General features: G+C 40.9%; 1 non-coding gene across 1 annotated transcript; it reads left to right on the forward strand.

Moving 5' to 3' along the window:
* Positions 1 to 13,026: 13,026 nt before the first annotated feature.
* Positions 13,027 to 13,128, forward strand: LOC117797600. Its single transcript, XR_004622599.1, has one exon. It is a non-coding gene; the product is annotated as a U6 spliceosomal RNA (small nuclear RNA).
* Positions 13,129 to 14,300: the final 1,172 nt, after the last annotated feature.

The raw sequence follows: 14,300 nt of genomic DNA on the forward strand, positions 1-14,300 counted from the left end.
GAGGCCTCTTTGGGAATCAGGGACAAGAAAACCGCTTACACTTTCCTACCTCTTCTAGTGAAAAAGCAGGGACAGAAGCCATGTAGCATTTGTTAAAAATGCGATTATCACGCTTGTTCTATTCCTTCTGTGTCCTCTGTCACTCCCATCCCCCACCATAAACTGGTGTCCATTGTACTCATGCTCTGAAATCCTGTGGTTTTTTTTCCCAAATTGGTTCTTCCTTGCCACAGAGGTGGAAGAGCTTCCTTTTAGACCTTCCTCAACACAACCATCATGGCTGCCTTGAGGCAGAGAAAGGCTGACCGTGAGGCTAATGGGCCTTAAACTCCAGGGCCCCTCAGTTGCCTGAGTCCCTTCTGAGGTCATGGGAGGGGCCTAAGTGATAGGCTCACATTGTCATGTGATTTTCTACAATTCACAACGGTAAATATTTCGACAGCAGTCGGGGAGGATAACTGTCTCCTTCCTCTCCCACGTCCCCTCTTTCACATTGCCCCTAACATAAAGTGGCTGTGGAAAAGCTGTGGCCCTTTGTGGGATCTGGCTACGAGGAAGGGGAACTAGGAATCTTTATTCGTTCCCTAGGGCTAGTGTAACAAAATATCACAAACTCCATGGCTTAAAACAGAAATGTCCTCTCTTCTAGTTCTGGAGGACAGATGTCCAAAATTCAGGTGTCAGCAGGGCTCCCTTGGGAGGCTCTGGAAGACTACCCATTTTTTGGCCTCTTCTAGCTTCTGGGGGCTGCTAACATTGCTTGGTGTTCTTTGGCTCATGGCCACATCATTCCTTGGCCTTCTCCTCTATGTGTGTGATCTCCCTTTGCCTGCCTCTTATAAGGGCGTCTGTGACAGTATTTAGGCTCCACCTGGATATTCCAGAATAATCTCTTTGTCCTTAAAAGCTTCAGGATTCTTAATTATATCCCCAAAGCTCTTTTTGTTTATAAGGTAACAGCTGCGTGTTCCAGAGATTCAGATCTGATATCTTTGGGTTGCTATCATTCGACCCTACTAGAATCATTTAGTGGGATATATCCCTGCAGCTTGTGGTCATGTCCTTGCAGAGTTAAGCAGGTGCTAGCCATCCTGATAGAATTACCCTACTTCCCAAGGTGCTGACACATCTCATACTATAACGTGAAGGTACAGGGCCATATTGTGATATGCACCTGCCCCGCGGGGCCTGGAACCGGAAGTATGTAGAGTTAACTAACTAGAGTTTAAATAAAACTTTTTAAAAAACCACAGAAGTATGTAGATAGGTTAGTGGAGGGAAGACAAATGTAAGGAGCCTGAAAGTGATCTGTGAAAAATTATTCTAAATATCACTGCGCATCTGTCACCAGCATTTGACAGAGGTTTCCCTAAAATTAAAAACAATTCTAAAAATGCACATGCCACTATCCATAACGGGTTATTTTTCCTCAACTGTCAATAAGAAGAAACAAATGTCCATCATTCATGCTAGAAGGAAGACTGAGTGATCTTTCCAGTGTCTATATAGAAAACAATTTTTATAGAAGATCCAGCAATTCGTGGGCCCAAATTAGGAAAGCTCTAGTGTTGAGGTGGGTCAGGCAGTTAATTCACAAGCAACATTAATGTTTACAGATTCTTGTAATACCTGACATATTTTTCTAAAAGTTGCCATTTTTTTGTGTTTTCTTATTCTAAGTAAAAGTCCACTATTGTAGTTGATTTTGTATTCGTCTCCTAAAGTGACTCTTAGAATTGCATAAGCTGAGGTGCAGAAGAACCTAGACAACCCTTGAACTGGGACCCCACCCCCAGACAGCGCTAGAGCCCAGGCTCGTTCTGGAGTGACTGAAGAGGGCAGCTTCTTACATGCATGAAGGGAAACAGCCCCAGGAGTTGGATCTCCTCAACATTCACAAGAAATCATCCTTATTTTGGGGGCGCCTGATGGCTCAGTCGGTGAAGCATCTGCCTTTGGCTCAGGTCATAACCCTGGGGTCCTGGGATCGAACCCCACATCAGGCTCCCTGCTCAGCAAGGAGTCCGCTTCTCGCTCTCCCTCTGCCTCTCCCCCAGGCTCCTGCTCTCTTTCTCTCTCAAGTAAAAAAATAAAATCTTAAAAAAAAAAAAAAAGGAATCATCCTTATTTCCCTAGATTGGCAAAGCTGGCAATACAGAGCAGTTCTTCTCCAGACTTTTGTCCAGGGCATCAGCCTGAACTCAGGGCTTCTCTCAAGCTCGGACGAAAAATCAAATACTTGTGGGTCATTGATTGAATAAGTGATGGGCATTGCATCCACCCATTTTTTGGGCGCGCTAGTAGATTCGCCGGGATAAACCTGAACATCAGAGAGGTGTGTAGATTCCCACGTTGGATTGCTCTTCCTGGATAAGGTTTATAAGGTGGCACCAAGGGAAGTGTAACAAACTGCCCTACAACCTGGTTTCTGTATTTACTGTAGGCATGCTGTTGAGGAAGTTGTCCATATGCTCCTATTTACGAGGACCCAAGGGAGACATGGCGCTCCGGCCCTCCTGTGCATCAGGGTTGATTGTTTTTATTTTTATCTTACGGACACTGTAAATCATGTACCTGGTTTTGTCCCTGACATCTCAGGCTCTCAGTGGAACGATGAGGACTTAGAACGCACAGTTTGGATATCAATATTACCCCTGGCTCTGTCTTCTATTAACTCCTTGAATTTTTCTTTTATCCTGATTTTCCTATTTGCCTCTTCTTCATTGTTTTTTTTTTTTAATCTTATATTGTTAAATATGTCCACAGCATTCCCCCTAAAATCAGTCTGTAACGATGCGGGCATAAATAAATAATAATTTAAAAGCCACATTAAGTGATTAAAAAAATAACAAAACACCTCAAAGCACATTTCCCTTCAAGGCGTTATTAATGATATGGTATTTCTGCACAGGCCTTTTGCCAGAATTCAGAACCTCATTTAGTGAGAAAGGATCCAAGTTTCATTACTGAAAGCTTAGACATTCTCAGCAGACAAAAAAAATAAAAATAAAAAGCAGCCTCATTTTCTTCCTTCCTACTTTTTTCCTTCTCCCATCCCCCCCCTTTTTTTTTTTTGGTGCTAGGATTATTGTTCACTTAAGAGTACAGAGCTTTTCAGAGGCCTCCAGTGCTTTCTTATTCAAGTAGGTTTCCTCAAATTACCCAGGACAAAGATGACAAAGGCCTTCCTACTCTGCAGGGCTTTCTGCTCCTGGGAGAACAGGCCCTGTGTTCGCCTTTCCTTTTCCCCAAGTCAGCATTTGGCCCATCCAAAGCTTTGGGGTTGCAGCTTAGAATGCCAGAAGTAAGACTAAGCACACAGAGAGAACAACAGCCCGTATTTTTAAATTTGAAAAGGAGCCCTGCTCTTTAAATGGCTGAACCATCCTGTTGTTAATATGGTCCCTAAAAGACAGATGGGGGGGGGGATTCACTTCATTTAATTGTGAACCTAAACTCTAGAGTGAGCTCATACTTTCCAGGCTCAAGAGACACCCAAGATAGCTAGCTAAGGTTATTTTATCTACTGGGGGCTGAATCCCCTTATCTTCTTATTCCCCAAACAAAGGTTCTTCTGGTAGGCCGCTGATGAAGTGATACAAGCTGGGGGCGCCTGGGTGACTCAGTCAGTGAAGCAGCTGCCTTTGGCTAAGGTCATCATCCTGGAGTCCCCAGTTGAGCCCCCCATCAAGTCCTGCATCAGGCTTCCTACTCAGCGGGGGGTCTGCTTCTCCCTCTGTCTCTTCCTTCCACCCCGCTTCGTGTTCTCTTGCTTGCTCGAGCTCTCTCTCTCCCTCTCAAATAAATAAATAAATAAATTCTTTCTTTCTTAAAAAGTGAGATAAGCTGGATAAGTCTTTATGAATTCTAATAATTTTTTTCATATTTTCTCCAGCCCTGGTTAACACAGCTTCCAGTCAACTCTTCACACGATTTTTAGACATTTCCAACTAGGAGGTAATCTGACGATTTTTAAAAAAATGACCATTAGTGCTAAAATCTCTTGCCCTCTCAATGTGGGCAATTTTTAACTGCACATCTAAATTAGCTTCCTCTTAATTTATTTTTGACCTGCTGCCCACCTGATTTCAACTTCAGGTAGTTATGTCTTGTCTCAGAATTTATGAATCAAGTTTCTACGCTATATTTCCCTGACTGTTAAGGTTCTTATGACCTTGAGATGCCATTCCTTTATTTACTTCCCCCAGGCTCACACTCCATCTTGAACGTCACCTCCACCTTATGATTTACTGTCTGTTTCTATGTCCTGTCCACTGGCCATTCCACAGGAACACTTCCGATCAATGTTCGCCTTGTGGCCCTATGCAAATCATACTCGCATTTTCGTCACAATCTCTGCTGGCTCCGTGCCCATGCGTGATGGCTCCTCAGCTGCCTTTTCCTGAGCTGCCTTAGTGCTCCTCCGAGGTCACCTCCTATTTTGAATGATAACGACATGAAATTGAGCCCCCAAACAAATCATCTAAAATAAACAAGCAACTCTAAGCAAAAGCATCCATCAGAGAAGAATGACATTTGTAGAGAATAAAAATGATTAAGATTGATTTTGAATGGCTCTCCACACCTGGTGGGGGGGCGTGTGCATGTGTGTAGGTGAGTAAGAGAGTATTTGCTGCCTGGAGAGAAGTAGAGGCAGGACTCGACAATGTAAAGGCTAGTCTGAACCCATAATGGGAAGAGATTTGAGTGACATTACCAGGGCCCTCTTTACTTGGCCTCCCTACTTGGCACCTGGGATGCTGGCTTTTTCTGAAAACGAGCGAATGCTGGAGAGTCTTTTTACTTGACTCTCCTTACTTCTTAGTAAGTAATAAGGGAACGGACACGTCTTGCTCCCATGCCATGTCCCAGAGTGGGACCCACCCGCCATCCCCCTGTCTTGTATCAACCTTTCCCGGTACAAGCGAATCGAGTGCTCCATGAATGCTTACTTATAATGAACTGGCAAAACTATTTGTTTTACTTAGAATGCCATTTTTTGCTCCATGTTTGACTCATTGAACATGTTCACGTGACGATCGCTAAATCAAAATACTTTCCACTTGGTGGCTTGTCATAAGGCTTTAGAAGCTTTGGGCACCATGTGTAAATCACGCTTCGCCCACGCTCTCTTTTTTTTTTTTTCCATCCCAGCCCCCATAATCTCAACATGCCACATTTACAAAAGCATCCAAAAAAGGAGTCCAAGAAAAATATTAAGCATCATTTAATTGGTAAAGACCATACTGTACTGTCAAAGGAACATTAAACAAAACAACAGCAATTCTTAACACACTGAGAATTTATAAGATGGCAGGTGCAAAGCAATTTGCATGTAGTTTATCTAATCCTAAAGTGGGTATTGTGGAAATACAGAAAAATACAGTTCTTGTTCTCCACTCCAGAAGGAAAAGGCCAGCTGGCTGGTTCCTAGAGGAATTTGTTACCTTTGTGAATTTCAGCCTGACTTTCGGGCTCACAGGCCCAAAAACTGGACTATATTGGCTCAATGAATGCGGAGCCAGGTCTCAGGGGTAAATCATAAGCCAAGGAGAAATCACCATCAGACAAACTAGATACTCAAACCCACATGCTTAGCATACGTATCAGTCAAGGGCTCAACAGGAGACAGATGGCATGCTGAAAACAGGATAATTGGGAAAGGGTTTAATAAAAGAGTTATTTACAGAAGTGTAGGCAGGAGTAAGGAAACCACAGAGGATAGCGCAGAACTGGAGCCTAGTAAAAATTGCTGTTTTTATCTCCAAGCCTGAAAAGATGAGGGGAAGGACTGGTTTCAAAGAGAGAGAGTTGCAGAGAAAGGATCATTGTAACAGGAGCTACAATCTTCAGTGCAGGGACTCAGCTTACCCAAACCAACCTTACAGGGCGGGACTGTAAGGATCAATCAATCCTCTGAAATCACTCTCTTTCTCTCCAGTCTCCAGGTAGAGCTTCCCATTGGTGAAGCCCAATAAGCCACAAGGCAAGACTGTTCCTTCAGGCAATCTATACAGATCAGCTTTCTGGAGTAAAGAGCAGGGTAGAGAAGAATGGAGAGTGAATGTTTAGACACACAGAATATCTGCTTCTTAAGCCAAACCTTGGTCAGAAGCCAGGGGCTAGGAATCCTTGGGGTTCACGTGGTCAGTCCATCGCCCACTGTAGGCAAACTATGTGGCAGACCAGACCATGAGTAGACATTTGTTGGTGAGTATGGTCTCAGAGCAAGGGAAGTCAGGAGAATGGAGTCATTGATGATGTCGATGTAAAATTGCCTGATACATCCATATATGTACACACGGAGGGGATGACCTCACCCCTGGGACTGGAACACTGAAAGCCAAAAAGTCTCTGGTGTCTAATGCTGCATAACAAACTACACCAAAACTCGATGACTTAAAACAATAAATGATTATTTTTCATAATTCTGTGGGTTAGCTGTGGTTCTGTGGTTCTCCTGAGCTGGCAACTTGTTTGGGGCTAGATGGTCTAGGATGGCCTCACTCGTATGTATAGGGCCCCAGTTGTGATGGCTGAGTTGGGAACAGCTGAGGCCTCTCTACAGATAGGCTCTCATCCTCCAGAAGGTTAGCCCAGGCTTGTTCACATCATGCGAAAAGAGTTATCAGCTGCAAGAGAAGGCAAGCCTCACTACGTAAGCACTATTCAAACCTCTGCTTGTGCCGTATTTGCCAATGACCCATTGGCCAAAGCAAGTCATGCGGATAAATCCAGGTTCAAGGGTGGAGGGGCAGACTCTACCTCTTGATGGGAGGATCTTTCTTTTTTATTCATAATAATATTTTTATTATATTATGTTAGTCACCGTACAGTACATCGCTGGTTTTCGATGTAAAGCTCGATGATTCGTTAGTTGCATATAACACCCAGTGCACCATGCAATACGTGCCCTCCTTACTACCTATCACCGGTCTATCCCATTCCCCCACCCCCCTCCCCTCTGAGGCCCCCAGTTTGTTTCTCATAGTCCATAGTCTCTCCTGTTTCATTCCCCCTTCTGATTACCCCCCTTCCTTTATCCCTTTCTTCCCCTACAGATCTTCCCAGTTCTTATGTTCCATAGATGCGAGGAGCTTTCAATCTACTGCAATCTACTTCCCAATATTTGGACAAATGTGTTTGTCATGTTCCACTATGTTTCTCTGGTTAACTGCAGCTCCTACTCTGATTGCATTTGCTACCTGGTCTTACAGCCATTTTGTATTTTTAGGGCTACTGGGCAATGAGTCATGGTATTGATGTTTAAGGTTAGTTCTCAGACATGATTTTATTTTCCTTGCCTTCAATTTTTTAGGAGGCTCTTAAATTTAGTCCCTAACATTGATAATATGTATTATTATTCCCATTTTTCAGGTGATAGAATTGAGAACACATACAGTAGAGGTTGGATTTGAACCCAGATCTAACAGAATCCACAGCCTATTCTCTTTCCTTTATACTCAATTACTTCTCCAAATTTACATAGTTTCTAAACCACAAAGTACTGCTGAAAAATAAAGGAGCAGTAGCATAATTTTTACTATTATTACAACTGTCAGTATTATTCAGAGTGGAGTCCGAGTTCACTGAGGTAACAAGCAATTTTTCGTTCTTCCCCTTTCTCAGGAGCCAGCAATTAACACTTCATAAGACTTACATAAGAATCAGTCTTTATTAGAAGGTTCTGAGTTTAATGGTTTTTCCATTCTATTAAATAGCCATTTATTCTTTTAAATTAGCTGTCATTTCAATAAGGAAGCCAATTGGTTGAGCAACTGGGCTACAAGGTGTACAAATTAAACCATCTGTGGAGCAAGCCTGTCTCATGCTCCCATTATACTCCACATCAGGGGCAAGGACAAGCCCACAGGTTGATGAGTCCCTGCCTTCAGAAAAATTGCTGCCCAATTTAGGGCTATCAACTAATATCTAATTATGATTTAGCTAAGTCAATGTCCACTGATATTCAAATAGACTGCAGTGGCAAGAACTGGGATTTGTACTTCTGTGTGGTACCTAGCACACAACACACATACTAAATGTCTGGGGATATTTTCATTGATGAACCGACTGAAAATTGAAAGAAGTGAACGAGTGGGGGTTGAGGGGGAATAGTGGCTTTTTCTAAAAAATACTATAGGGTAAATATTAATTGTTTGGATCAGTCAAGAATTCAGTTTGGCTGCAATAACAGACACCCAAATAAGAATAGCTTATCAAATACAGGGGGTTTGCTTTTATTTCAGGTAACATTAAATTTGGAACTAGAAAAGAAATAGGTATGGTGACTTCGTGAGTGTCATCGGATGACACTATCTTCTTGGGTTTTCCTGTTGCATCATCTCAAGCACAGGCATTTATAATATGCATTATCAATTATCGGCATCTAGTGACACATACTTTGGAAAATGCTAATCTAAACGAAACCTTCATTTTATAGATCCAACAGAATTTTTTTAAACAAATATTTACTGAGCAGACACTTTATGCCAAAAACTAGTTTTGCAGCTCTGTAAAAGGACAAATAAGGAAACCAAGACCCAAAGGGGTGACTTCAAAATTGACACATCAAGTAAATGGACTGAGCCAACGCCAGAGCCTGAGCTCTCCAACTGCCATATTCTTTGACAAACACAACTAAGTCTCACAAAAAATTATATAGGGCAGGTATTATAATAATCCTCCTTTTTCAGATCAGTAAATGTGGCTCAGAGACAAAGAGTAACTGCCCAGGGTCACCCAACTAAGAAAATATTGAACAATAATTCTGTCCTCACTTGTCTGATGCCAGATTATTTACTCTTTTATTACAACATGTTTATTATTTTCCTGTTCTATCTTTGATATGGCAAAAGATAGAACTGGCTTTGGGTACAGAAGCTGGCAGGCTCTAAGGACTTCAGGACTGGGGTTTAGGGTTAGCTCTTTGTCCTAGAGGGAACTCCTGCAGGGACATGGAAACAAAGGCTTGGACATTCATGATGTCAGTGAGCTGGCCGTCTTTGATGGGGGTTAGTCTACATATCAAGCTGTACTCTGCCCATCTGAGATCACTGCAGACCCCAGATGTGTTAGTGCCAAACTATTTCAACACCCCTACTGCCAATAGAAGAGTCTTCAGTGCATTATGCAGATATCATTGTGTCAAGGCCTGCGCAGGGCTGAACTTGCCAGATGTACAGATTAGTGGCTTCTGTGAGTTTTCTGACACTCCTTTCATAATTTTGTCTTTCTTTGCAACACACTCCCTTTTCTGTACATGCCCTTTACAACCCATCTACCACCAAGTACTTTCTAAGGTTTCTTCCTTAGATAAGTATTTTAGAGTGTTTCCTTTATTTTTTCCATTGCTGGTCTTCAGTACTGCCTTCCTGGATTATTGCCATGGAGAGACCAAATAGGAGACTGTCACTAGCCTCTCCCATTCTACAGTCCATTGCCCTACACTTCCAGAAAAATCTTCTTTAAACCTTATGTCATGTCCATGTTCAAAATGTATTCACAATACCTAGCCTGTCATTAATGTGCATTGTCAAATGTGTAACACTCCTAATAGCTTCTCTATGTCCCTTTTTTCTTTATGGCTTAACAACAGAACTCTGGTTTTATTCAGGGCAACAAGATGCCTAATGAAAAGACTACATTTGTTTTGTTTATTTATGTATGTATTTATTTATTATATTTATGTTTTAAGTAATCTCTGTACCCAGCGTGGGGCTCAAACTCACGGCCCTGAGATCAAGAGTCGTGTGCTCTACAGACTGACCCAGCCAGGCGCCCCTGAAAAGACTACATTTGTAAGCGGTTTCTGGACAATATGGTTGGCCTACCCACCACAGTAAGAGAAGAGCAAGGGATAGGCCCCTAGAAAAATCTGTTAAAAGAGGGCTGACTTAGCTAGGAGGAGTTAGAATGTGGACTTGATGACTAATGTTCCATCTGGTAATTCTGAGGGAGATGAAATTCATGCATGAAGGAGCAGAAAGACAGAAGGCACTTGTCTCTGAAAACTTCATGGAGCTGCCATGACAGCTCTAGACAGGCTACTTCCAGGAGAATTTTCATGCGAGAAAAAAGCCTACGCCTAAAAGTCTAACATTTATAGGCATTTCCTAGTTAACATCAATAATCTATTACAGAAAAGAAGACGTACTACATAAAAATGCTAACTGGAAACCTAGTTCCCATTATTTTTTTTCAAAGATTTTACCCATTTATTTGAGAGAGGGGAAAAGAGCCTGAGCGGAGGAAAGTCACAGAGAGAGAAGCAGACTCCCTGCCAAGCAGGGAGCCCAAAATGGGGCTCCATCCCAGGACCCTGAGATCATGGCTTGAGCCAAAGGCAGGTGCTTAACCGACTGAGCCACCCAGGCGCCTCTCAGCTCCCATTATTTAAATGAGAAAAAGAAAATGGGTTAAATGTCAACCAAAAGCAGCTCACCAATTTCTTAAAACATAACTAAAACACAGTTAAATACCAACAAGGAGAGATGTAAAATGCTCAACCCATCCCTTTCTGACAGGCAAACAATCAATGTGTTAGCAACAAATGGTTGGAATTCCAATTCCAGCCAAAATGGAGTAATAGGCTCCAGATTAACTACCCAACAAAAACAACCCCAGATTGGACAAAACCTAAGAAACAATGATTTTTAAGACATGGCGTACCATGTGGCAAAAGACGGTGTTTCCTGAGAAATTAAATACAAATGAAGTAGGCCCAATGAATAGCCTAGTTTACTGATTTGGAAGAATTCACAGGCTGAAGTGCAGAGAAGGGGAACTGAGGCAGAGCCAGAAGGACTCCCCGAGTTAAAGAGAGGTGCGTGAGAGTCTGGAAAGAAGGACATGGCTAGAGTTTGCAAGACAGTATCAGAGAAGAGATAGCCTCCCACAGAGGGGACTTTGGTGGTTTGCAGGGGGATCACTGGAGTATTTAGCAGAGCACTGATCAGTGCCTGCAAGTGTGAAAAATCCTAAGGCTGGGGAAAGAACCACCCAAAAGGATTATAAGTAACAGTGCCTGGTGCTCATAGTGAGTTGGGAGTAATCCCAGCAGCTAGACTGGAAAACCCCATGATTCATGAAGCATCAGTCATAGTACACAGAAGGGTTTTACCATAGAAGTAAGGGATAATCAGTACTAGACAGCACTGTTCCAGTCCCAGCTAGTACATTTAAAAGCAACACTCAGAATATCGGGCATTTAATAAAAAATTACCAAGCTTGCAAAAAAGCAGGAAAACACGACTTATAATGACAAAAATAATCACACAATCAAAATTGACCCAGAACAGGTAAACGGATTAGAATAAGTAAGCAATGACATTAAAACTGTTATTATAACTGTCTTTCGGGACGCCTGGGTGGCTCAGTCGGTTAACCATCTGCCTCCGGCTCAGGTCACGATCCCAGAGTCCTGGGATTGAGTCCCCACATCAAGCTCCTTGCTCAGCAGGGAGCCTGCTTCTCCCTCTCCCTCTGCCTGCTGCTCCCCCTGCTTGTATTCTCTCTCTCTGACAAATAAATAAATAAATAAAATCTTTAAAAACAATAAGAAAAATAACTGTCTTTCATATGTTCCAAAAGTTCAGTAGAGATATGGAAGCTATAACAGAAGACCAAATCAAAATTCTACAAATAAGAACTGCAATGTCAGAGATGCAAAATATGCTGGATGAGATTAATGGCAGATTAGTTACCGTAGAAGAACTATTCACAAACTCAGAGACATAGCAAAAGGAACTATACAAAATAAAACACACAGAGATAAAATAATTTTAAAAAGTAAACAGAGCACCCATGAGTTGCGAGCAACAGCGAGTGTGCTAATCTGCACGTAGTTGAAGTTCATGAAAGGGAAGTGGGGAAACAAAGAGCATTTGAAAAAATAATGGCCTCCAAATCCAAATTTTTTGAAAAATACAGACCCAGAGATTCAAGAAACTTAGCATACCCCAAATACAAGAAAGATAAAAAGCAACTACTGCAAGGCATGTGACAATAAGTTTGCAAAAACGATAAAGAGAAAATCTTAAAAACAGTGAGGAAAAAAATGGGTTCCATACAGAGGAGCAAAACTAAACATGATAGCAAATTTCTTGTGGGAAACAATCAAGTGAAAAGACAATGAAGTGACATTTTACTAGACGTAAAAAAGATCAATTTAGAATTCCATATCCAGTGAAAACATCTTTCAAAAATGAAGGCAAAATAAAAATCCTTCAGACGTAAAGGCTGTGAGAATTTATCACCAGTACACACGCACTATAAGAAATGTTAAAGGAAGTCATTCTAGCAGATGGTAAATCATACCAGATGGCAATAGAAATCTATATAAAGAGGGGCTCCTGACTGGTTCAGCAGGTACAGCATGTGACTCTTGATCTTGGGGTTGTGAGTTCGAGCCCCACATTGGGTGTAGAGATTACTTAGATAAATAAAACTGTAAAAAAAAAAAATTGGGAGGAGAGAACTCTCTCTCTCTCAAAAAAAAAGAGAAATCTATATAAAGAGACCTGTAAATTGTAACTACATGGGTAAATTTATATTTATCTTGTCATTTAATGGTTTTTAAGTCATAATGGACTGTTTAAAATAATAACAATGTAGTTTGGTGTTTATAAGCCATGTAAAAGTAAAATGTATGACAACGATACAGAAGTTGGGAGGCAAGAAATATACTGTTGTTAAGTTCTTATACTATATGTGAAGTGGTATCATATCATTTTAAGGTAAATTGTGATAAGTTAAAGTTGTATACTATAAAGCAGCCACTAAAATAAGAAAACAAAGAGTTAAGCCAACTCAGGAGAGAAAATGGAATAAAAAATATTCAACTAATCCAAAAGAAGGCAGAAAAAGAGGAACAGGAGAACACAGACCAGGTAGAACAAACAGAAATCAAATAGCAAGTAGATAAATTTAAACCTAACTGTACCAATAATCATATGAAGTGTAAATGGTCTCAATCCCCCAATGAAAAGGTAGAGATATCAGATTTGATTTAAAAAGAAAGATTTGGTGCTCGCTTTGGCAGCACATGTACTAAAATAGAAACAATACAGAGAAGATTAGCATGGCCCCTGTGCAAGGATGACAAATTGTGAAGTGTTCCGTATTTTTATGTAATGAGCCCTGGGTATCATATAAGACTGATGAATCATGGACCTCTACCTCTGAAACCAATAATATATGTTAATTTTTGAATTTACATAAAAATGAATAAATACATACAAATAAAAAAATAAAAAGTTCAATTTGATTATATGCTGCTTATAAGAAAACACATCAAATATGTGTTTCAAAGGATAGAAAAACATATATCATCCTAACAAACACCAATAAGAAGAAAGCTTTAGGGGCATCTGGGTGGCTCAGTGGGTTAAGTGCCTGCCTTTGGCTCAGGTCATGATCCCAGGGTCTTGGGATGGAGCCCTGCACTGGGATCCCTGCTCAGCGGGGAGCCTGCTTCTCCCTCTCCTGTTCCCCCTGCTTGTGCTCTCTCTCTCTGTGTGTGTCAAATAAATAAATCAATCTAAAAAAAAGAAGAAAGCTTTAGTGGCAATATTAATAACAGACAAAGTAGATTTCAGAACTAAGAATACCGCCATGGATAAAGAACACCATTTCACAATGATAAAGGATCACTTTATCAAGAGTACATAAAAATCTAAAATATTTATGCACCTAATAACAGAGTTTCAAAATACATGAAACAAAACTGATAGAACGTCAAGAAGAGCTAGATAAATCCACCAATACAGTAAAAGATTTCAATATCCCCCTCTCAATAATTGATAGAACAAGTAGACAGAAAATCACTAAGATAGAAAAAAGCCTAACAACAATGCTAACCAAAGTGACCAAATTGATGTTTAGATAGAACATGCCACCCAAAGACAGCAATTTTTGTCAAGGGCACATGGGACATTTACCAAGGTGAGCATATGCTGGGCCCTAAATCAGTTCTCTCAATAAATTTAAAGTGTTCAGACCTACAAAGCATGTTGTCTGACTACAATGGAATTAAATTAGAAATTAATAATAGGAAAATCTCCAGATAATTCCCAACTATTTAGAAACGAAATAGTCCACTTCTAAAAAACTCATGGGTCAAAAAAGAAATACAAAGAGAAATTAAAAAGCATTTTGAACCACATAAAAATTAAAATGCAACTTTTTGTGAGATGTCACTAGACAATATTTAAAGAAAAAGCAGTAAACAGCTATATTAGGAAGGGAGAAAGGTCTCAAATCAATGACCTCAATTTCAACCTTAAGAAACTGGAAAAAGA

The sequence above is a fragment of the Ailuropoda melanoleuca genome, chromosome X (genome assembly GCF_002007445.2).
Source record: "Ailuropoda melanoleuca isolate Jingjing chromosome X, ASM200744v2, whole genome shotgun sequence".
In the NCBI taxonomy this organism is placed as follows: domain Eukaryota; kingdom Metazoa; phylum Chordata; class Mammalia; order Carnivora; family Ursidae; genus Ailuropoda; species Ailuropoda melanoleuca.